At 39.8% G+C, this 25,346-nt stretch overlaps 1 pseudogene; it reads right to left on the reverse strand.

The window, feature by feature from the left end:
* Positions 1–16,384: 16,384 nt before the first annotated feature.
* Positions 16,385–25,346, reverse strand: part of LOC121326094 — a 40,497-nt pseudogene continuing 31,535 nt past the window's right edge.

Below are 25,346 nucleotides of genomic sequence, written 5' to 3' on the forward strand. Positions count from 1 at the left end.
GAAGGACGCTGGGTGGTGTTGTTCCTCCCACTATTCCCACCTCTCCCCATCTCGATGCCACAGCGTGTTGATAACTATGGGGAGATTGTGGACGAGGTCTGCCTCAGGGTGCATCAACCAGTCCCAGATCTCCTGGGATGGCGGTGAAGGTGGTGTTGCTGGAGGTAGTGGGGTCGCCCCTGATGCTCGGGGTGAACTCGACACCTCTTCCTGGGCCTGGTTGTAGGGGCATCCTGCCCAGTTGTGGCCGTCCTCCTCACACCGGCCACACCAGATTGCCAGTGGCACGTCTGGGCAGGACCGCCAACGATGGTCCTCCTTCCCGTACCAGGAACACCAGGGGAAGAGGCTGGCCGGGTCCTCCAGCAGTGGCTGCAGCAGCTTACATTTCTTCAGCTGCTGCTGCTTTTCCTGCCTTTGCTGCTGTCTGCTCTTCTTTCCCATTTTTTTTTTCCCCCCCAAAAAAAATTATCCCAAAAATTCCACAAAAAAAAAAAAAAAAAAAAACTGCTCTGAGCCTCTAGGTGGCGCTATCCCACGTCTAACACCAAATGTGGCAGGCTGGTGAGTGGATAGAGGCCCCGAGACAGACTGCAGTTCAAAAAAATATACTTTTATTATAAATAGATACAAAAATAAAAAGGCACAAGGGCCAAAACAAAGGGATTGAAACACAAAAAGAAAGACAAAAAGCAAAATGTACAAAATAAAAGTTTCCAGGCTGAGCAATGCCTTCACTGGATTTATAAAATTGAAAAATCACAACCAACAAAACACCAACCTGCTTCCTCAGGTCCCTCTTCCCAAATGAGAAGCAGAGACCTCCTTTTATGTCAGGTGGCTGGGCGCTGATTGATCGTTAATTAACCTAATCAACTAATCAACCCCAGCCACCTGAACATAATAAACCCAGGCAGGTAGGGGAAATTAACCCTATCCCTGCCAATTTAAAAAGGGCAGAGCTTTGCTCTGCCACAAACACATACACATGAAACAACAACCCGGCACACCAAAGATTAAACGTGTAGCTCAATTAATCAGGGATAAGTATTTGCTATCTTGTCTATTCAATAAATGGAGTACTGTCTCAGGTCTTGTTGGACACAAGGGCTCAGGCGTGCATTGTAGGAAATAAATGGATAAAGAAGAACTTGCTGTCGGTATGCACTCAACCAATGGAAAGTTTGTTAGGAGCTAAGAATCGGCTTAATGTGACTGCAGCCAATGGTTCACCTATACCATTTGAGGGGTGGATAGAAATTGTTGTGGAAATCCACAGTGTTATCCACAGTTGGTTATCTATTCAGGTGCCTACGCTAGTGAGCTGTAGTTGTATGGACTGTCCGCTGTTAGGGTTCAACGTCATTGAAGAAATCATTAGGGTGCATTGTGAGCAATCTCATCCTGATGGTATTGATTTGAGTGTATTGCTAAGTGAGGTCATGAATGTAAGGAAGGACACCATTGAAACTATTGTATCCACTGTAAACTCATTGGTCAGAGAAGTTTGTTGTGTTGTTAAAACAGGCAAGAAAGGTGTGACAATCTCAAGAGGTCGAATTAGTGAGGTAAAGTGTCGTATTCAATGTTGGCCTTAAGGGGACAATGCTATTTGAGCCAGCCATTGAGGGTCATTGTCCAGATGGCCTTGAATTGTTTCCAGCTCTTGTAATGGTACCACCTGGGTCAGCAAAGGTCATTCGAATTCAGTACAAAACTCTTCCCAACATGATATTTACAGTCACCTCCAAAATTATTGGCATCCTTGATAAAGATGAGCAAAAAAGGCTGTATAAAATAAACACCACAGGTAATGAGCTATATTTTATGCTCAAAAATATGCAAAAACTATATTCTTTTATACAAATACAATTGTTTGAGAAAAAGTTTATTTTTAACAAGTAATCATTTTTTTTTTCTCAAAGATAGGTGTCAAAATTATTGGCACCCTGAAAGATTCTTATAAATAAAATCAAACAAAATTAAATCTAAATTAACATTCTATTTTTTTTAAGTACATCTCAGTCTTAAGGAACTGTATTGTGGCCTTCCATGGCTTCTTGTTTCACTGGGGTATAAAAATGAGGTAACATGCATGTAAAATCCATTTGTCATCTATCACCATAGGAAAAGGCAAAGAACTCACAAATGAAAGCAAATGTTTGTTGACCTTCATAAATAAGGCAATGGGTACAAAAAATAGGTAAAAACCTAAATATACCACTTACCACTATTAGGGCAATAATTAAGAAGTTCAAAACCAGTGGAACAGTGGTAAATCTGCCTGGTAGAGGACACAAGTGCATCTTGTCCCCACGGACAGTGAGGAAAATGGTTTGGGAAGCAAAGAAGAATCCAAGGGCCACAGCTGGAGAATTACAGTTGTATCTTGGGGTCACCAAGTCTCCAAATCTACAATTATACGCCACCTCCATGCCAATAGCCTATTTGGAAGAGTTGCCAGAAAAAAGTATTTATTGAGAGCAACCAACAAATGTAAACACCTGGAGTGTGCTAAACAGCATTGGCACTTGGATTGGAACAGGGCGCTATAGTCAGATGAGACGAAAATAGAGCTCTTTGGCCACACACACCAGCGGTGGGTTTGGTGTCGAAAGAAGGATGTGTATGCAGAAAAGAACCTCATACCTACTGTAAAATATGGTGATGGATCTTTGATATTATGGTGCTGTTTTGCTTCCACTGGTCCTGGGGCCCTTGTTAAGGTCAATGGCATTATCTACCATGTACCAGGACATTTTAGCCAAAAACCTGGTTGCCTCTGCTAGGAAGCTGAAACTTGGCTACAAGTGAATCTTCCAGCAAGACAATGACCCCAAGCACACATCAAAATCCACAAAGAAATGGTTAATTGATCACAAAATCAACATTTTGCAATGGCTAGCTCAGTCTCCGGACTTGAATCCCATCAAAAACATGTGGTTTGAATTGAAGAGGGCAGTCCATAAATGCAGACCGAAGGATATCAAGGATCTGGAATGGAGGAATGCTCTAAGATCCCTTCTAATACAAAATGATAGAAAAAGGCTCAGTGTTGTTATCTTTGCAAGGGGAGGGTGCACAAAGTACTGAAAACAAGGGTGCCAATAACTGTGACACTTAATTTTTTTTGGAAATTAATTTATAATTTAAAAAATGTGTAATTTTGGTTGATTCCCTTGAATCATCAATAAAGTATAATACATTCCACATGTTGGAAAATTACAATATAGCTTATTACCCGTGTTGTTTATTTTATAGAGCCTTTTTTGCTCATCTTTATCAAGGGTGCCAATAATTTTGGAGGTGACTGTATCTTCTACAAAGAACAGTTTTGGAAAGTATTGAGCAAATAGCTGGAGTATCTCCTCTGGTTACTAATACTGCAGGGAAAACAAATGACCACAGTGGGGAAGGTGTTACACTATATGCAAATCCATTGACAGAAAATGAGAATAAGCAGACTAGGGTGAAGGGTAATACTGCTATCGAAGCAAATGAAAAGTGGAATCCTCTTGTGGAGTTGCAGAACCTTAATGTAAAAGAACATAAGAACATAAGAACTTAAGAAAGTTTACAAACGAGAGGAAGCCAATAGGCCCATCTTGCTCGTTTGGTTGTTAGTAGCTTATTGATCCCAAAATCTCATCAAGCAGCTTCTTGAAGGATCCCAGGGTGTCAGCTTCAACAACATTACTGGGGAGTTGATTCCAGACCCTCACAATTCTCTGTGTAAAAAAGTGCCTCCTATTTTCTGTTCTGAATGACCCTTTGTCTAATCTCCATTTGTGAACCCTGGTCCTTGTTTCTTTTTTCAGGCTGAAAAAGTCCCTTGGGTCGACATTATCAATACCTTTTAGAATTTTGAATGCTTGAATTAGGTCACCGCGTAGTCTTCTTTGTTCAAGACTGAACAGATTCAATTCTTTTAGCCTGTCTGCATATGACATGCCTTTTAAGCCTGGAATAATTCTGGTCACTCTTCTTTGTACTCTTTCTAGAGCAGCAATATCTTTTTTATAGCGAGGTGACCAGAACTGAACACAATATTCAAGATGAGGTCTTACTAGTGCATTGTACAGTTTTAACATTACTTCCCTTGATTTAAATTCAACACTTTTCACAATGTATCCGAGCATCTTGTTAGCCTTTTTTATAGCTTCCCCATATTGTCTAGATGAAGACATTTCTGAGTCAACAAAAACTCCTAGGTCTTTTTCATAGATTCCTTCTTCAATTTCAGTATCTCCCATATGATATTTATAATGTACATTTTTATTTCCTGCATGCAGTACCTTACACTTTTCTCTATTAAATGTCATTTGCCATGTGTCTGCCCAGTTTTGAATCTTGTCTAGATCATTTTGAATGACCTTTGCTGCTGCAACAGTGTTTGCCACTCCTCCTATTTTTGTGTCATCTGCAAATTTAACAAGTTTGCTTACTATACCAGAATCTAAATCATTAATGTAGATTAGGAATAGCAGAGGACCTAATACTGATCCCTGTGGTGCACCACTGGTTACCACACTCCATTCTGAGGTTTTTCCTCTAATCAGTACTTTCTGTTTTCTACATGTTAACCACTCCCTAATCCATGTACATACGTTTCCTTGAATCTCAACTGCGTTCAGTTTGAGAATTAACCTTTTGTGCGGGACTTTGTCAAAAGCTTTCTGGAAATCTAAATAAACCATGTCATATGCTTTGCAATTATCCATTATCGATGTTGCATCCTCAAAAGAATAATTAGTTAGACACGATCTCCCTTTCCTAAAACCATGTTGACAGTCTCCCAGGACCCTGTTACCATATAGGTAATTTTCCATTTCAGATCTTATTATAGTTTCCATAAGTTTGCATATAATAGAAGTCAGGCTTACTGGTCTGTAGTTACCTGGTTCAGTTTTGTTTCCCTTTTTGTGGATCGGTATTACGTTTGCAATTTTCCAGTCTGTCACACATTTCTAATGTCATTGTATAACAGATTATTTTGCTCACCGTCTCAATCTGGCGGTCTATAGCATGCTCCTATTATTATGCCCTTTGAATTTTTGTCCGTTATTCTGACCCATATTGATTCGGCTTTATTTTCTTTGTCCAGGTTTAACCCCTGGGCTTCAAGACTGTTTCTTATGTATAGCACTACCCCTCCTCCTCTTCTGTCCTGCCTGTCTTTCCTATACAGTGTATACCCACAAATATTATTTTCGTCCCCATCACTCTCAGACAACCAAGTTTCAGTAACACCTATCAAATCATATTTACTTGTTAGTGCAGTAGCTTCAAGTTCTAGAATTTTGTTTCTGATACTTCTACAGGAGGTAGTTAGGCGTATGCTTTATGAAGATTCTAATGTCTTTGCAATCTTTGCAAGAGAAGGGGATATAGGTTTACATTCCAACTTTAAGTTTGAGAATCAATTTGAAAGATGACACACCTGTTCAGAAGTCTAATAACTCCATTCCAAAACCTCTCTATAGGGAAGTAAAGGAATATGTACAAAACTTACTGGAACGAGGCTGGATAAAGCAGTCCAAATCCTCCTATTCATCCCTGGTGGTTTGTGTTCGTAAGAAAGACGGTAGTCTCCGGTTGTGTGTTAACTTTAGAGAGTTGGATAGGAAGACTATTCCAGACCGGCATCCACTTCCTCTGATCCAAGACTTGCTGGATCATTTAGGGGGCTAGAGATGGTTTTCTATCTTGACCAAGGCTGTGTGTACCATGAAGGTTTTATGGCAGAAGAATCGAGACACCTTACTGCATTTAGCATACCATGGGGGCTATATGAGTGGGTACATATTCCATTTGGCTTGATGAATGCCCCAGCTGTCTTTCAGAGGTGCATAGAGGGTGTTTTAGAGGGAATGCGAGATTGAATGCTGTTCTCCCTACTTAGATGATGTACTTTGTTACTCTAAAACCTTTCAGGAATATATTGATCTCAATAGAGTCCTGTGTCAAACACAAGAGCATGGCATAAAGTTAAGACCAAAGACCAAGTGGGATATGTGGGCTGTTTAGTGTCTGTAATGGAATACGGATTGACCCAAAGGACCTAGAGGCAGTGCTGTTGTGAAAAGAGAAGGAGCTGCATACTGTAGGGGAAGTCAGGAAACTGTTAGGCTTTCTGAGTTATTACTGGTCATTTATACAGGATTTTTCCAGACTTGCAAAACCCCTGTATGACCAGAGTGGAAGCAAGTGAAACAATTGTAGTAACAAATCCATCTAAGTCTAGAGGTCAGGGCCACCAGTAACGTGAACATCTGACCATAAAGCAGTTGTGGTCAAGCTGGTAGACCTGTTAAACCAACCACCTGTGCTTGCATACCCTGATTTCATCGTACCATTTGTACTGCACACAGATGCATCCAATGAAGGACTGGGGGCAGTGCTTTATCAGAGCCAGGAGGGAAAACTGCGAGTACTAAGCTATGGATCTAGAATGTTATCCCCAGCTGAAAAAAACTATCACTTGCACTCTGGCAAGCTTGAATTTTTGGTGCTGGAGTGGGCAATTTGTGATAAATTTGTGCACCCACTTTCACCTTGTATCTGGATAACAATCCACTTACATATGTATTGAGCATAGCAAGATTGAATGCCATTGGACATCATTGGGTTGGCTTGCTGATTTTCATTTTGAGATAAAGTACTGGCCCAGTAAATCTAATATGGATGTCGATACCTTGTCCAGAATTCCTTTGAATCTTCAACATCATGTTCCAGGCTACACTGAAACATTATCACCAGATGTTATATCTGCTGTGTGGCAAGGGAACAGAGCAGTGGTAGCTCAAAATTATCAGTTTCTCTGATTTTACTATTTATAGGTATGTGTTTGGGTAAAATGAACATTTTTGTTTTATTCTATAAACTACGGACAACATTTCTCCCAAATTCCAAATAAAAATATTGTCATTTGAGCATTTATTTGCAGAAAATGACAACTGGTCAAAATAACAAAAAAAGATGCATTGTTGTCAGACCTCGAATAATGCAAAGAAAATAAGTTCAGATTCATTTTTAAACAACACAATACTAATGTTTTAACTTAGGAAGAGTTCAGAAATCAATATTTGGTGGAATAACCCTGATTTTCAATCACAGCTTTCATGCGTCTTGGCATGCTCTCCACCAGTCTTTCACATTGATGTTGGGTGACTTTATACCACTCCTGGCGCAAAAATTCAAGCAGCTCGGCTTTGTTTGATGGCTTGTGACCATCCATCTTCCTCTTGATTACATTCCAGAGGTTTTCAATGGGGTTCAGGTCTGGAGATTGGGCTGGCCATGACAGGGTCTTGATCTGGTGGTCCTCCATCCACACCTTGATTGATGTGGCTGTGTGGCATGGAGCATTGTCCTGCTGGAAAAACCAATCCTCAGAGTTGGGGAACACTGTCAGAGCAGAAGGAAGCAAGTTTTCTTCCAGGACAATCTTGTACTTGGCTTGATTCATGCGTCCTTCACAAAGACAAATCTGCCCGATTCCAGCCTTGCTGAAGCACCCCCAGATCATCACCAATCCTCCACCACATTTCACAGTGGGTGCGAGACACTGTGGCTTGTAGGCCTCCGTCTAACCATTAGACAACCAGGTGTTGGGCAAAGCTGAAAATTGGGCTCATCAGAGAAGATGACCTTACTCCAGTCCTCTACGGTCCAATCCTTATGGTCTTTTGCAAACCTCAGCCTGGCTCTTCTTTGTTTCTCATTGATGAAGGACTTCAGCCTGTTTCGAACCGTCCTCACTGTGCACTTCACCCCAGCTGCCGTTTGCCATTCTTTTTGTAGGTCACTTGATGTCATCCTACAGTTGCTGAGTGACATTCGAATGAGTTGGCGGTCATCCCGGTCAGTGGAGAGTCATTTTCGCCCTCTGCCGGTCTGTAGCTTTGTTGTCCCCAATGTGTGCTGCTTGACCTTGTTCTTATGAACCGCCGTCTTTGAAATTTTAAGGATGGAAGCAACCCGACGCTCACTGTATCCCTCTGCCAGTAAAGCCAGAATTGAACCCTTCTTTTCCTCACTCAAAACTTTCCTTTTCAACTCTTTGGGCATGGTCAATAGTTATTTTTTTATTCCAATTACTTTTGAGGTACTACTAGCACTGTTTTGCCATCCAGCTGGTCCTATTACAAGAGGATAGTGATGACCGCAGGAGTGGTTTTTATACTTTTTCTCGTTAAATAAGATTTGGTTCAGGTGATCCCCTAATCAGTACCTCATTCAATAGAATGAGGTGTTCCTGTGTTGGAATTCAACAGACACTGGAATGGAATGGCTGTCATACGTGTAGAGAGTCTCTTAATTTTTTCCAGAGCTGTGTAATATATATATATATATATATATATATATAATATATATATATATATACTATATATATATATATATATATATATATTATGTTTTTGGTTTGTTTGTTAAATTTTTTTATATATATTAAAGTAACACACACTGTGTGTGTGAAAACTGAACATCTGACTTGTAGCTGGAGAGATTTCAGAACTCTTGAGTAAGTTTTTTTTTATTTTATTTTATTTTATTTATTTATTTATAATGATTAATGTATTTGTTATCCATAAATTTTATTAAGTAAAGCGATTTGTCATAGTTAAATAATTGAGGTATTTGAGGTCAATTTGGTCTCACTCAAAGGGAACAAACATTTAATTAAGGTTCACAATTACCGTATATGAATTTCTAATTTAGCTAAAAGCAAATAGACTACGCGCTTTGACTGCCATTCGTAGCTAGCTACGAATGTACAGTAGCAATGCTACCTAGCTATAACTGTACTGAATGTCAGTGTGACTATGCTAGTTAAATTAAGTTATTTGTCATTCATTTACTGTTGTAATATAATCTCGTATTTTTGTAATAATGTCTCTCCTCAGCACACTAACTTAATTTAGCTATCGGTGTGTGAGAAGGATTTAGATAATGAGATATTAAAACTGTTTTTTTTTTTTTTTTTTTTTTTTTTTACCTAACTTTTATCTATCTTAAGAGAAATTATGGTCCTTCAACACGAATGAGGTATTACTGATAAATGACATATCGTTATTTTCGTTATTATTTTGAATACTGAATCGTGTCTGGGTAATATGAAAAAAAAATAACAAAAAAAAACAACAACAAAAAAAACTCTGTTGGCTGTTACTTCAGAAACTTTGGAAGTCCATCAGACCTGCTGAGACTTGTGAAAAATAAAGTCTCAATTTTAATTTAAATAATTTCATAACTTTAAAAGTACTTGCTGAAAAGCAAAGCATATTTTCATGAAAAACTGAAAGCAACTATTATTAATTTATTTTTAAACTAAATTTAATCTGGATACAGATATTAGCTACAAATGTATTTTAAAACATTTAAGTTGACATTTTTTTACCAATCAGAATAAACTAACACAGGAGAGGATCACTCAGTATGAAGCGTAGGTCTCTGACATTTGTGAACCATCGTTTAGTCTGTCACAATGGAAAAGTTTACAAAAGTTTGAATAAATAAACAAATATAATAGAAAATATGTGAGGAGACTAAGCAGGACAGTTCAGAAATATAATAGATGATGTGGCAAAGTGCCCTTCCCTGTGTGTATTGTGTGTTATATGTTGGTGTATAACCATTGGTACACAGGATAAACGGGTCTGTGTAACATGAGTGTTTAAAATGTATATTTGTATTTAGGCACTTGGATTGCACAGCACTTCACGTGCAAGTAAAAAGTAATAATATGTGAGCACGGGGAATTGCACTTTATTAATTCATGTGCAGTTGTACCGCGACTCCAATTGAATGATTGATTAGCAATCGAGTCTCGGTACAGCAGCATAAAAGCTTCATGTTTTCACTCACTCGGGGTTGTGTGTTCGGTGAGTGGAGAATGGGATTGAAGAAGACGAAGAAGAAGATGACGATCTGCTCACCATACTTTGTTTAGTGTTAGTCTGGTTATTTTGGCCTGCTCAGCTCCAAACTCCACCTCTCTTTGTTTATTTCCTGGTTCCTGTTTCTGGTCTGATGTCACCCGCTCCAGCCATCTTTGAAAATGAAAACTGCACATTAGGACAACTTTGTATGCTTTTTGATCCAATGCAAAATTTGCAGAAAGCAAATGAACAGCAGCAAATGACAAACATTTGTAACACAACCTAAATTGTTTATCTTTCAGGAATATATTACCAGCTAAATAAAAGATTATGTATGTACACAGCAACCAATACTTATGTCACATGTATAACCTTCAAAACTAAGTTAGTATAGTCAAAGACTTGTAATCCAATAATTTACACATAGACTTGATATTTGTTTTTAGATGAATATTACCCCAAAAGGAAAGAAGCCAACCTACCCTGAATACACTATAGAGGGGTTGTGGCAAAGTGGTTGGTAAGGGGAACAGATGTCGCGGTGATGCGGTGCAGGAGTGATGAACAGACAACAGTGATTCAGTGAATAAGTGTGGTTTATTGCTCTTTTCCAGGTCTGGCGACCGTCAAAAATAATAAATCCCCGGCAATACACAACAATGTGTAAAGCACGGGGATAATGAAAACAAGGGCACAGTCCCGAACAAAAAACAATGGTACGGTCACCAGTCCTGGGTGATCGAAAACGTGCAGGTGCTCAGTGCAGTGGTGCTCCGGATAGTGTTCTCCTTTCGACAGCTCCGGAGATGTGCGTTAACTGTCTAGTGCTGACTACAAAAACAGACAGTTACACGGACAGACACAACAATACAAAACACGAACACAATCCACTCTGAGAGCTCCTCTCTCAGTCCTTCTTTCCTAACGTTAACCCAAACGAAGGAGAAGATCAGCATTACCCTGGCCCCTATATGTAATCCCGCATGATATCGAGATAAACGGTTGCAGCTGCCTTATTACTTGCAGCTACCACTCGTTTACCTTTCAAATCAATACGGTCTAACAACAGAGTCGCGCTTCCCTCCAGGCTGACCCACTTCCCTGACCCGGAAACGAACTGTCAGGCCAGCCCTTCCAGATACTTCTCCTCCCGTTCTTTAGCGCCCTCACAGGTCGGGAGGAAGATTCATCACCAGAACTCATCTTTCCGTCACAGGGGTGTAAATGAAAGTAAGCATTTTACTTATCATTACAACATAAGCAGATCTAGCTGGCAGGCCTTACAGCTGCGAAAAATTGTTAGTACTTAATAGGCAACATCCACACTCTCTTCCCTGGCCTCACTGGGACTGCTCTTTTCTTGATATTATTAATATCGAATATTCTACTGCATGGATCCTTGTGATCAGGGAGGAGACTAAGCAGGCCTCGAAGACAGCTACAGATTCTATGAAAGTATTGATCTGATTCGTTTGTTTTGCTTTGTAATATTGTTTGGATTTGTTCTCATGGTCCTTCTTCGGGCAGGGGGAGGGGTGTTTACCATCGGAGAGGGAGGGAGAAGCCTTTGTATTGTTAATTTATGTGTACTAATAAATATGTATATGGCTTATGTATTTCATTACCTTATGTAAGTATTGTAATTTATGAAGTTATGCATTTAGATAATTAATAAATCAGTCTTTTCAATTATTTATGTTGTACGTTTTGCCTGCAGCACCTGGACGCATAAGTCTCGCATTTTGTTTGGTCCATGTCTGTCACATGAATGTGTCATCATGAGTGGAAAAGCTTGCAGGCATTTTTAACATTGCTATCAGAGAGAGAAAGAGAGCGAGAGATCTGCTTTCCACAACCTTTCCATTAAAATATAACATGGTATTTTGCTGTACTAACATAAACTATGGGTTATTACTTTACATGAATTATCATGTTATACACAAATGTAAGAATTGTTTTTTCTGTAGTGGTGTACGTTTTTCTTTCAAATAGCATATATCTATAATAGTTTGCGCAATGTATTTTAAAATAAAATATTTTGCAGTTTTGTTATAGGCTACATTAGTTTATCTCATATGTAATTACAGTTTTAAATATAGACTGCCCATGTTTTCATTTATGTCCCAAATTCTGGGCCACTTTGCTTAATGTCCCAAATTCTGGGCCGCTTTGGTTTTTAGATTTATGTCCCAAATTGTAACATGAAAGAATTTGTAGCAATTCTTTTCAAAAAATATTTTCAGGGTGTTCAACCTCATTCATGTCTATGGCAGGGTTGAAAAACACATTTTCAACATTTTCATATCTCTTGAACCCGAGCACGTAGAACCACCATTGAAAGTGATATAGACGCAATAGTTCACCCAAAAACTCGAGTCGTGATGAAAAAAAACATTTGCCGAGCCGTCCTAGCACTTAAAACCGTGAAAACTGTGACTCCTTGTGCGGGGGCCTAACCTCCACAGAACCAGATACAACCTGTCAAAAATGTCCTAAAACGACCCTTCTTGGGGTCATATCTCAATGAAACTCACATCTCAAAAACTCATTTTCTGAGACCAAGATAGAGCTTTTTAGCCAAAACTCAAAGCGCTATGTGTGTCGCAAATCTAACACTGCCCATGCCTCAAGACACACCATCCCTACAGTGAAGTATGGTGGTGGCAGCATCATGCTGTGGGGATGCTTCTCATCAGCAGGGACTGGGCATCTTGTTACAATTGAAGGAAGAATGGATGGAGCAAAATACAGGAAAATACTGCAAGAGAATCTGCTTCAGTCTGCTAAAAAACTAAAGCTTGGGAGGAAATTTACACACTTTCAACATTTTCATATCTCTTGAACCCGAGCACGTAGAACCACCATTGAAAGTGATATAGACGCAATAGTTCACCCAAAAACTCGAGTCGTGATGAAAAAAAACATTTGCCGAGCCGTCCTAGCACTTAAAACCGTGAAAACTGTGACTCCTTGTGCGGGGGCCTAACCTCCACAGAACCAGATACAACCTGTCAAAAATGTCCTAAAACGACCCTTCTTGGGGTCATATCTCAATGAAACTCACATCTCAAAAACTCATTTTCTGAGACCAAGATAGAGCTTTTTAGCCAAAACTCAAAGCGCTATGTGTGTCGCAAATCTAACACTGCCCATGCCTCAAGACACACCATCCCTACAGTGAAGTATGGTGGTGGCAGCATCATGCTGTGGGGATGCTTCTCATCAGCAGGGACTGGGCATCTTGTTACAATTGAAGGAAGAATGGATGGAGCAAAATACAGGAAAATACTGCAAGAGAATCTGCTTCAGTCTGCTAAAAAACTAAAGCTTGGGAGGAAATTTACACATTTTCAACATTTTCATATCTCTTGAACCCGAGCACGTAGAACCACCATTGAAAGTGATATAGACGCAATAGTTCACCCAAAAACTCGAGTCGTGATGAAAAAAAACATTTGCCGAGCCGTCCTAGCACTTAAAACCGTGAAAACTGTGACTCCTTGTGCGGGGGCCTAACCTCCACAGAACCAGATACAACCTGTCAAAAATGTCCTAAAACGACCCTTCTTGGGGTCATATCTCAATGACCCCAGAGCCTAGAACCCGGGTTGAACTTCCTAGGGTCATGTCTGAGGCCCCTTTTTAACAGGGAGCCACCCATTTTCAAATGCGACATTTTCAACAAATTTTCACATTTTCAGCATGATGGCATGTCAAGGTTGGATTTCCAATAGATTTTGAGTTCCAGGTTGGCAAAAGTCTAAATTGGGGTCCTTTCCAGCTGGGGACACGTTGCTTGGAGAGATTGACAGGGGCCCCGAGGTGGACTCACGTATCAATTTTCAAGTCTTGGGGGACCCCCGAAACCCAAGATATAGCACTCTGAAAAATGTCTATGGGAAATCATTATGAAACACCTTTGGGGCAACGCCCACCATCTGGCGGCATGGTGGCGTACGAACCTGTGGCTGGCGATTTTCTTTGAGTCATGTGCACATTAAGAGAGTGCTCCCTAGTTCCTTGCCCCAGGGGTCATGGAGATATGAGGTACGATGAGACCACCCCCTCCCTATGGCAAATCCCATTATATAAAAAGAAAATAAAAATAGGCCCAGAATTTGGTAAATTATCTACAAACCAAATCGGCCCAGAACTTGGGACGTAAATAAAAACGGGCAGCCTATATGTAAAGATAACCTAATGTATACAAAACTGCAATAGTGTATATACAGTGCCTTGCAAAAGTATTCAGACCCCTGACCAATTCTCTCATATTACTGAATTACAAATGGTACATTGAAATTTCGTTCTGTTTGATATTTTGTTTTTAAACACTGAAACTCAGAATCAATAATTGTAAGGTGACACTGGTTTTATGTTGGGAAATATTTTTAAGAAAAATAAAAAAACTGAAATATCTTGCTTGCATAAGTATTCAACCCCTGTGCTGTGGAAGCTCCCAGTTTGCACCGATGAAAAAAATTGCCCTAACGAGTACACATTTACCTTACCATTGGCCTCCACCTGTGAACCATTAAAGTTGCTGTCACATTTTCTGGATAAAGACCCCACTGTTGAAGGCTGTGAATGAATGAAGACCAAAGAGCATTCTACAGAACTAAGAGATAAAGTAATACAAATGCATAGATTAGGGAAAGGGTACAAAATAATATCCAAGTGTTTGGATATCCCAGTGAGCACAGTTGGATCAATAATCAGGAAGTGGAAGCTGCATCACACCACACAGGCACTGCCAAGAAAAGGCTGTCCCTCAAAACTCAGCGCTCAAACAAAAAGGAGACTTGTGAGAGAAGCTACAGAGAGGCCAACAATCACTTTGAAGGAGCTACAGAGTTCAATGACTGGGAGTGAAGTAATGGTGCCCCAGTCAACCATAGCCAGAGCCTGTATGGGAGGGTGGCAAGAAAGAAGCTGTTACTCAAATAGTACCATCTGAAAGCACGTCTGGAGTTTGCCAGAAAGCATGAGAGTGACCCAGCTGCGATGTGGGAAAAGGTTTTGTGGTCAGATGAGACCAAGATAGAGCTTTTTAGCCAAAACTCAAAGCGCTATGTGTGTCGCAAATCTAACACTGCCCATGCCTCAAGACACACCATCCCTACAGTGAAGTATGGTGGTGGCAGCATCATGCTGTGGGGATGCTTCTCATCAGCAAGGACTGGGCATCTTGTTACAATTGAAGGAAGAATGGATGGAGCAAAATACAGGAAAATACTGCAAGAGAATCTGCTTCAGTCTGCTAAAAAACTGAAGCTTGGGAGGAAATTATCTTTCAGCAGGACAATGATCCCAAGCACAAGGCCACAGCAACATTGGAGTGGCTCAAGAACAAAAAAGATTCATAAACATTTCATACTGCACATTTCTTCTGTTCCATTGTTATTTTGATGGTTAGGACTGCTGCCATCATTAAATCAAAGTTAATGTGCCATCTAAGTATACAATTAAATATAAAAAAGTGCAAGCTGAAAAGTTTAAGCCAAGTTTATAGTTTGTCGTTTAACTTCAATCTCTGTTTTTAGTAGATGTCATGTGGCCATTGCTACACTGAGTAGACCCATGTGAGTAAAGCTGACTCCATTTCCTGTTGTACAACCAGGGAAAAGATCCATTTAATTGGTTTGTGGCCAATAAACATGCAACCAGCATATAGCACAATTGTATTAAGAGAATAAAACAGAACCACACAAAATATTTATGATGAACCTTTTAATCTTAATGAATATCAACAAATAGTGTAAAACTAACATGGAACTCCTAGCAGCATCTTTTGATTGGAATAAACCGATTAAAGGTAAAGATGCTGATCGACTGAAAAGTATTTTCTTAATATGTAATTTAATAAGTAATTGGTTACCAAACATGTGATCACTGTTAAGTGGACTTCACTGTAGACTGTCATACCAGTGTATAATATATGAAATCTTCCAATAATACAGGTACTTAGGGTATCAGTTTGTACTTATAATAAGGATACATGAATGTTATATGTCTGCCTTATAATAAGGATACATATACAGACTGTAACTTAGGGAGACACTTTGATTATGTCTTTACCCTTTTAAAATTTAATGTATCTTAATTCAAAAACTGAAAACAGGCATTTTATAAACTTCGAAAATTCTATTAACATTATATTAGACATGTTATTTTGAAGTATACACAACTGTCTCCTTTAGGTCTATATTTCACTCTCTGTCTCCATAATGAAGGTTACAGCATCTATAAGGTTACAGCATCTATCTATCTATCTATCTATCTATCTATCTATCTATCTATCTATCTATCTATCTATCTATCTATCTATCTATCTATCTATCTATCTATCAACAAACAGCTTTGTCTGTTATATGATTATAACATTCTTTATTTTCACACGGCTGGTGAAAACAGCATTTATTTTTCAATCTACATGAATCAACATTGTACGATATACTTTGCGTCTAAAAAAAAAAAAAATAATGGGATTCCGGTTTAAAAGGCATTTTATTGCACTGTAATGGTATGTGGAGTTACATAGACATTACATTATGTGAATGCACTGGAATTACAATAAACAACCAATATTACCCTTCCTGTACCATGCATTGTAACTGCTTAAATCAATAATTACTGTTATTCCAGTGCAATTCCAGTGCAGTTGGAGACACACAGTGTAAAGTTCTCCCTAACAGATATACGCCATAAATCATTGTTGAGCGTGTTTATTATTCCCAGTTCCAATTTGCAGCACTGAGTTAATGTTCCGGTCCCTGAGTAATTCTACTTCCATCTGTTCACTCTCCACAGCTGTATGTAGGAAAACACCATGCAGAAACATGATATAGAGATGAGGGCCACTTCGTTCTGCCAGAAAGCCCAGGGGCTGTAGTCGATGCCTTGCTGATCCATGTATGCCTCTCCCGTAATCCTGGACCAGCAAGGGCAACCACAAGAAAAACAGATATCAGTAACACTTTCAAATAATGGCATCAAATTTCCAGGAATTACACAGGATGGCATAGGAGGAACATCAGAATAACAAACTCTTTGTTCATAATTTGTAAGGATTTTCCTAGTCCTGAATTATTTATTTATTTATTTATTTATTTATTTATTTTTTAATAGCCACAAATGTAGAATGAATTTAAGTGGAACACCACAGGAATAGCATCTAATGTATTGGAGTTTGTAGGAATTTCCAGTGTAAATTTTAATATATAACCCAGATTTCAGTGGCTTGCTTTACTAATGCTGATGAGGGAAAGAAATCTCAGCCATGCAGCAATTCTTGGCAGACACCCAATGAATCGTGGAAAGATCCTAGGCCTCCCGCCACAGGTCATCAAGGGCAGCACCAAGTTCAGTCGTTGTTTCCACCGGCACCCTAAAACCAGTCTGAAAAAACTAAATCTCTCAACCCCAATAGCAAACAGCCTACTGCCAATTCCATCTAAAAAAGAGCCAAGCCTGGGTGTCGGTTGCTGTGATGTTGGAACATAACTAAAAATTCAAAATTTGAGGGAAAACAGGTAAAGAAATTAAAGAAGATGACTGTCCTCAAAGATGACCCTGTAATAATAATAAGTATTCTCAGTTAAAAACCTCAATCACACTGCAGTGTCCTCAGTTAAGAACCTCAATCATACTGCTGTGTTCAGTTAAGAAGTCCCTCAATCACACTGCTGTGTTCTCAGTAATCAAACTTCAATGTTACAAAAAAAGAGAAGATAGAGGAAACTTTGCATGGTGCAAACGGAACGGAAATGGGACCTACAACATTATGATTTGAAATACAAGAAAAGGACTTACGTTGAGGTATTGCTGTAGAACAACTGTCCTTTCATCTCGTTGATGGTGAGTGCCTGATGGATAATACAGAGATACAGCAGGTACACTATCAGGAGAGCTACTGGTAATGTAACAAACTTGGCACAGTATCTACAACTCATCAATAAGATATTACTATTAACACAATCAACACACAGGTACTACTGAATCTGCTAAAATATATTAACATGTTTAATGATGCTGGTGGATCTGAATAATAAGGACATGGAAAATAAAAATGTCAAGATGCCAGTAGAAATGATTGTGTTTCAAAACATACAGTGTCTCAAAAGTATTCACCCCCTCTTGGACTTTTCCACATTTTACTGTGTTACAACATGGAATCAAAATGGATTTAATTAGGTAAATCGACAAATTGTTCTAAATTAATTACAAATATAAAACAGAAAATAACTGATTGCATAAGTATTCACCCCCTTTGCTATGACAAACCTAAATAAGCTCTGGTGCAACCAACTGTCTTTAGAAGTCACATAATTAGTTGACTGGAGTCCACCTGGGTGCAATTAAGGTGTTTCACATGATTTCAGGTTAAATACACCTGTCTCTGGGAGGTCCCACAGTTGGTTACTACATTTCCTAACAAAAACTACATCATGAAGATGAAGGAACATTCAAAGCAAATCCGGAATAAGGTTCTTCAAAAGCACTAATCAGGGGTAGGATATAAGGACATTTCCAAGGCATTGAATATCCCCCGGAGCACAGTAAATTCCATTATTAAGAAATGGAGAGAATATGGCACAACTGTGAATCTGTCTAGAACAGGCCGTCCTCAAAAACTGGGCGAGAAGGGCACCAGTCAGGGAGGCCACCAAGAGGCCTATGGCAACTCTAAAGGAGTTACAGTCTTCCACGGCTGAGCTGGGAGACACTGCACACGGCAACAATAGCCCGGGTGCTTCACAAAACTCACCTTTATAGGACTGTGGCAAAAATAAAGTTTTGTTGAAAAAAACTCACATCAAATCTTGGCTAGAGTTTGCCAGAAGGCATGTGCGAGACCAAGTGGAAGAAGATTCTATGGTCTGATGAGAACAAAATAGAGCTTTTTGGCCTCAATGCTAAGTGCTATGTTTGGCGTAAGCCTAAGACCGCACATGATCCTGAGAACCCTGTCCCTACCATAAAGCATGGTGGTAGCAGCATCATGCTATGGAGATGCTTCTCTGCGTCAGAGTCTGGAAAGCTCGTGAAGATAGAGGGCAAAATGGATGCAGCAAAGTACAGAGAAATCCTGGAGGAAAACCTGCTGAAGTCTACAAGAGACCTGGGACTTGGGAGAAGATTCATCTTCCAGCAGGACAATGACCCCAAACATACAGCCAAAGCCACACTGGAGTGGCTTAAAAACAAAAAGGTCAATGTCCTGGAGTGGCCCAGTCAAAGCCCGGACCTCAATCCAATTGAGAATATGTGGAAAGAGTTGAAAATTGCTGTTCACCAAAGGTCCCCATCCAACTTGACGGAGCTTAAGCAATTTTGCAAAGAAGAAAGGGCAAAAATTGCAGTGTCCAGATGTGCAAAGCTGGTAGAGACTTGCCCAAATAGACTCATGGCTGTAATTGCTGCCAAATGTGCCTCTACCAAATATTGACTCAAGGGGTGAATACTTATGCAATCAATTATTTTCTGTTTTGTATTTGTAATTAATTTAGAACAATTTGTAGATTTTATTTTTCACTTTGACATTATGGACTTTTTTGTGTTGATCAGTGGCAAAAACTCTTAATTAAATCAATTTTGATTCCATGTTGTAACACAATAAAATGTGAAAAAGTCCAAGGAGGGTGAATACTTTTGAGAGTCACCGTATGTGGGTATTTAAAAAAATCTAAATCCTATAATTAGGATCTCACAACATACACTGTTAGATGTTTGATTTTTGTCACACAAAAGTGTGACCTGATTTTATTCAGTATTGGTAAAGATCTCTGCCACTGTTTAAACTGGATTCAATCCAAACACACAGCACTGCATTATAACCTGCACTATTCAATCAACCAACACCAAAAACTTGTGTCACTATGTAACAGATCTATTCTTTTAAAGAGAACAATATAATGAGTATAGACAGTTAACAAGCTTTACAGCAGTAATAACTCACATTCAGTCCATAGCGGAAAATACTGATCCATTTGAGCCAAGACAACCAGTTCAGCATGGCATTGAGATTCACCAGGAACCCACCGAAAACCTGCATACAAACATTTTAAATACTGGTTTTCACTCCTTCAACCAACACTTGTACAGTAGTGGTCCCTTATAAAAGCTACCAAGGTAAGCTTACCATTTCCCTGTGTTATACTATGGTTTGCCATGTTTAATATGCTTTACCATACATCTCTGTGCGCTAAACAAGAAAGCTCCATTACTGGAAACATTTGTCTGTATAAGCAGCCTCCTTTTCAAAAAGATAAACTAAAGATAAACGTTGTCGATTCTCACCATCATGAAGACGTAGGGCAAGGCTATGAGCACATTAGCCACCGCAAAGGTTCTGACACTGGCGCTAACCAGAAACGCCAGGCTGGCCGCGGCCATGCTCACCAGACTCAGGGTGAAGGCATACAGGAAGAAGGCTTCAACTTCATTTTTCATTCCTGCACATAAATGGGAAGCAAAACAGTACAGGGGCTACTCAATGAAAACCAACATCACAGTTCATGGAAATATCTTTCATCTGTAAGAGTATGAAACTGGGAGTTCCTGGACTGATTTCAGATAACTCCAAACTGAACCTACCCATCATAAAGTACAGTGTTCAGGTAACCTGATACTGAACCTACCCATCATATAGTACTGAGTTCTGGTGACCCTATGCTGAACCTACCCATCATAAAGTAGGATACTGCAGAAAACAGAAGTACAGGAAAAATCCGATTGGGAATGAGATCAGCAAACACCTTGGACAAAAAGTAGGTGGACGTCCGATAATAACCGCTGGTGTTTTCATGGCTGGAATGAGTAGAAATAGGATTAGCAACAGATTCAACTGGTCCAAACTTTAAACCTCCGTGTAACTGATAGCCCTATTAAACATTGTAAGCTATGTTACAAATGTAATTATATATGAACTACACTTGGTGGCATAATTTACAAAGCTGAATCAAACAACTAAGAAGTCAGCAATAACCCAGGACAGGGTATGCAGTAGGACATATCTTACACCCGCTTGGGTGCGTTGTGAGGCACGAGACTGTGTGGCCGAGTACCCTGTCCTGTGAGAATTTTGGGCAAAGGAATTTGACCTTGAATTAAGAACCCATCAATGAATGAAGTGTACATACAACCATACATTGATAATGACAAACCAATTTTATTTGCATGTTGTACAATGACTGTTGTGGGTCTGCAGGTTTTAATGTTAATTTGCAGGTCAACTTGGGCGGTCTGCATTACCTGTGCTCTATCCTGTGTTGTCTGTATAGCAGAAATATATTTTTAAATATATTCTTTAAATTATGGAAAAGAGAATGTGTCATACAAAAATCACAGTCTATCCAGATCATGCTCACTCTTGCAACAATGCTTGTTTTCTATTCCTACAAAACAGTACTCGTTTCAAAACAGAGCACCAGCTCTCATTGATCTCTCTGCACTTATATGAAAAGCTCTCTCTTTGATCTCTGTACTCACATGAAAAGCATTCTCTCTTTGATCTATCTGACTCAAATGAAAAGCATTCTCTAGTTCATCTCTCTGCACTCACATGAAAAGCATTCTCTCGTTGATCTCTCTGCACTCACATGAAAAGCATTCTCTCGTTCATCTCTCTGCACTCACATGAAAAGCATTCTCTCGTTGATCTCTCTGCACTCACATGAAAAGCATCTCTCGTTGATCTCTCTGCACTCACATGAAAAGCACTCTTGTTGATCTCTGCACTCACATGAAAAGCACTCTTGTTGATCTCTGCACTCACAAGAAAAGCATTCTCTCGTTGATCTCTCTGCACTCACATGAAAAGCATTCTCTCGTTGATCTCTCTGCACTCACATGAAAAGCATTCTCTCGTTGATCTCTCTGCACTCACATGAAAAGCATCTCTCGTTGATCTCTCTGCACTCACATGAAAAGCATCTCTCGTTGATATCTCTGCACTCACATGAAAAGCTCTCGTTGATCTATGTACACTCACATGAAAGCTCTCGTTGACCTCTCTGCACTCACATGAAAAGCATTCTCTCGTTGAGCTCTGCACTCACATGAAAAGTATTATCTCGCTGAGCTCTGTACTCACATGAAAAGCATTCTCTCGTTGATCTTGCTGCACTCACAGGAAAAGCATTCTCTCATTGATCTATTTGCACTCACATGAAAAGCACTCTCGTTGATCTCTGCACTCACATGAAAAGCCCTCTCGTTGATCTCTCTACACTCACAAGAAAAGCATTCTCTCGTTGATCTCTCTGACTCACATGAAAAGCATTCTCTCGTTCATCTCTCTGCACTCACATGAAAAGCTCTCTTGTTGATCTCTCTGCACTCACAAGAAAAGCATTCATTCGTTGAACTCTCTGCACTCACATCAAAGGCATTCTCTTGTTGATCTCTGTACTCACATGAAAAGCATTCTCTCGTTGAGCTGTGCACTCACATGAAAAGTATTCTCTCGCTGAGCTCTGTACTCACATGAAAAGCATTCTCTCGTTGATCTCTCTGCACTCACATGAAAAGCATACTCTCGTTGATCTTGCTGCACTCACAGGAAAAGCATTCTCTCATTGATCTATTTGCACTCACATGAAAAGCTCTCTTGTTGATCTCTCTGCACTCACAAGAAAAGCATTCATTCGTTGAACTCTCTGCACTCACATCAAAGGCATTCTCTTGTTGATCTCTGTACTCACATGAAAAGCATTCTCTCGTTGAGCTGTGCACTCACATGAAAAGTATTCTCTCGCTGAGCTCTGTACTCACATGAAAAGCATTCTCTCGTTGATCTCTCTGCACTCACATGAAAAGCATACTCTCGTTGATCTTGCTGCACTCACAGGAAAAGCATTCTCTCATTGATCTATTTGCACTCACATGAAAAGCACTCTCGTTGATCTCTGCACTCACATGAAAAGCCCTCTCATTGATCTCTTTGCACTCACATGAAAAGCATTATTTCGTTGATCTCTCTGCACTCACATGAAAAGCATTCTTTCGTTGATCTCTCTGCACTCACATGAAAAGCTCTCTCGTTGATCTCTGCACTCACATGAAAAGCTCTCTCGTTGATCTCTGCACTCACATGAAAAGCATTCTTTCATTGATCTCTCTGCACTCACATGAAAAGCATTGTCTCGTTGATCTCTCTGCACTCAATTGAAAAGGTCTCTCGTTGATCTCTCTGCACTCACAGGAAATGCATTCTCTCGTTGATCTCTCTGCATTCACATCAAAGGCATTCTCTTGTTGATCTCTGCACTCACATGAAAAGTATTCTGTCTCTGAGCTCTGTACTCACATGAAAACATTCTCTCATTGATCTCTCTGCACTCACATGAAAAGCATACTCTCGTTGATCTCTCTGCACTCACAGGAAAAGCATTCTCTCATTGATCTATTTGCACTCACATGAAAAGCACTCTCGTTAATCTCTGCACTCACATGAAAAGCACTCTCGTTGATCTCTGCACTCACATGAAAAGCTCTCTTCTTGATCTCTATGCACTCACATGAAAAGCTCTCTCGTTAATCTCCCTGCACTCATATGAAAAGCATTCTTTCATTGATCTCTCTGCACTCACATGAAAAGCTCTCTCGTTAATCTCTCTGCACTCAAATGAAAAGCATTCTCTCGTTGATCTCTCTGCACTCACACGAAAAGCTCTCGTTGATCTATTTGCACTCATATGAAAAGCTCTCGTTGACCTCTCTGCACTCACATCAAAAGCATTCTCTTGTTGATCTCTGCACTCACATGAAAAGCATTCTCTCGCTGAGCTCTGCACTCACATTAAAAGTATTCTCTCGCTGAGCTCTGCACTCACATGAAAAGCTCTCTTGTTGATCTCTCTGCACTCACATGAAAAGCACTCTCGTTAATCTCTACACTCACATGAAAAGCACTCTCGTTAATCTCTGCACTCACATGAAAAGCACTCTCGTTGATCTCTCTGCACTCACAAGAAAATTATTCTTTCATTGAACTCTCTGCACTCACATGAAAAGCTCTCTCTCTGATCTCGCTGCACTCACAGGAAAAGCATTCTCTCATTGATCTATTTGCACTCACATGAAAAGCACTCTCGTTAATCTCTGCACTCATATGAAAAGCACTCTCATTGATTTCTCTGCACTCACATGAAAATCATTCTTTCGTTGATCTCTGCACTCACATGAAAAGCTCTCTCGTTGATATCTTTGCACTCACATGAAAAGCATTCTCTCAATCTTTTTGCACTCACATGAAAAGCTCTCTCGTTAGTCTCTCTGCACTCACATGAAAAGCACTCTCGTTGATCTCTCTGCACTCACATGAAAAGCTCTCGTTGATCTCTCTGCACTCACATGAAAAGCTCTCTCGTTAATCTCTCTGCACTCACATAAAAAGCATTCTCTCGTTGATCTCTCTGCACTCACATGAAAAGCTCTCTCGTTGATCTCTCTGCACTCACATGAAAAGCATTCTCTCGTTGATCTCTCTGCACTCACATGAAAAGTATTCTCTCGCTGAGCTCTGCACTCACATGAGAAGCTCTCTCGTTGATCTCTCTGCACTCACATGAAAAGCATTCTTTCATTGAATGCTCTGCACTCACATGAACAGCTCTCTCGTTAATCTCCCTGCACTCATATGAAAAGCATTCTTTCATTGATCTCTCTGCACTCACATGAAAAGCTATCTCGTTGATCTCTCTGCACTCACATGAAAAGCATTCTTTCATTGATCTCTCTGTACTCACATGAAAAGCTCTCTCGTTAATCTCTCTGCACTCATATGAAAAGCACTCTCGTTGATCTCTCTGCACTCAAATGAAAAGCATTCTCTCGTTGATCTCTCTGCACTCACACGAAAAGCTCTCTCGTTGATCTATCTGCACTCATATGAAAAGCTCTCGTTGATCTATTTGCACTCATATGAAAAGCTCTCGTTGACCTCTCTGCACTCACATCAAAAGCATTCTCTTGTTGATCTCTGCACTCACATGAAAAGCATTCTCTCGCTGAGCTCTGCACTCACATTAAAAGTATTCTCTCGCTGAGCTCTGCACTCACATGAAAAGCTCTCTTGTTGATCTCTCTGCACTCACAGGAAAAGCATTCTCTCGTTGAGCTATTTGCACTCACATGAAAAGCACTCTCGTTAATCTCTGCACTCACATGAAAAGCACTCTCGTTAATCTCTGCACTCACATGAAAAGCACTCTCGTTGATCTCTCTGCACTCACAAGAAAATCATTCTCTCATTGATCTCTCTGCACTCACATGAAAAGCTCTCTCTCTGATCTCGCTGCACTCACAGGAAAAGCATTCTCTCGTTGATCTATTTGCACTCACATGAAAAGCACTCTCATTAATCTCTGCACTCACATGAAAAGCACTCTCGTTGATCTCTCTGCACTCACATGAAAATCATTCTTTCGTTGATCTCTGCACTCACATGAAAAGCTCTCTCGT

Source organism: Polyodon spathula, chromosome 13 (assembly GCF_017654505.1).
Source record: "Polyodon spathula isolate WHYD16114869_AA chromosome 13, ASM1765450v1, whole genome shotgun sequence".
In the NCBI taxonomy this organism is placed as follows: domain Eukaryota; kingdom Metazoa; phylum Chordata; class Actinopteri; order Acipenseriformes; family Polyodontidae; genus Polyodon; species Polyodon spathula.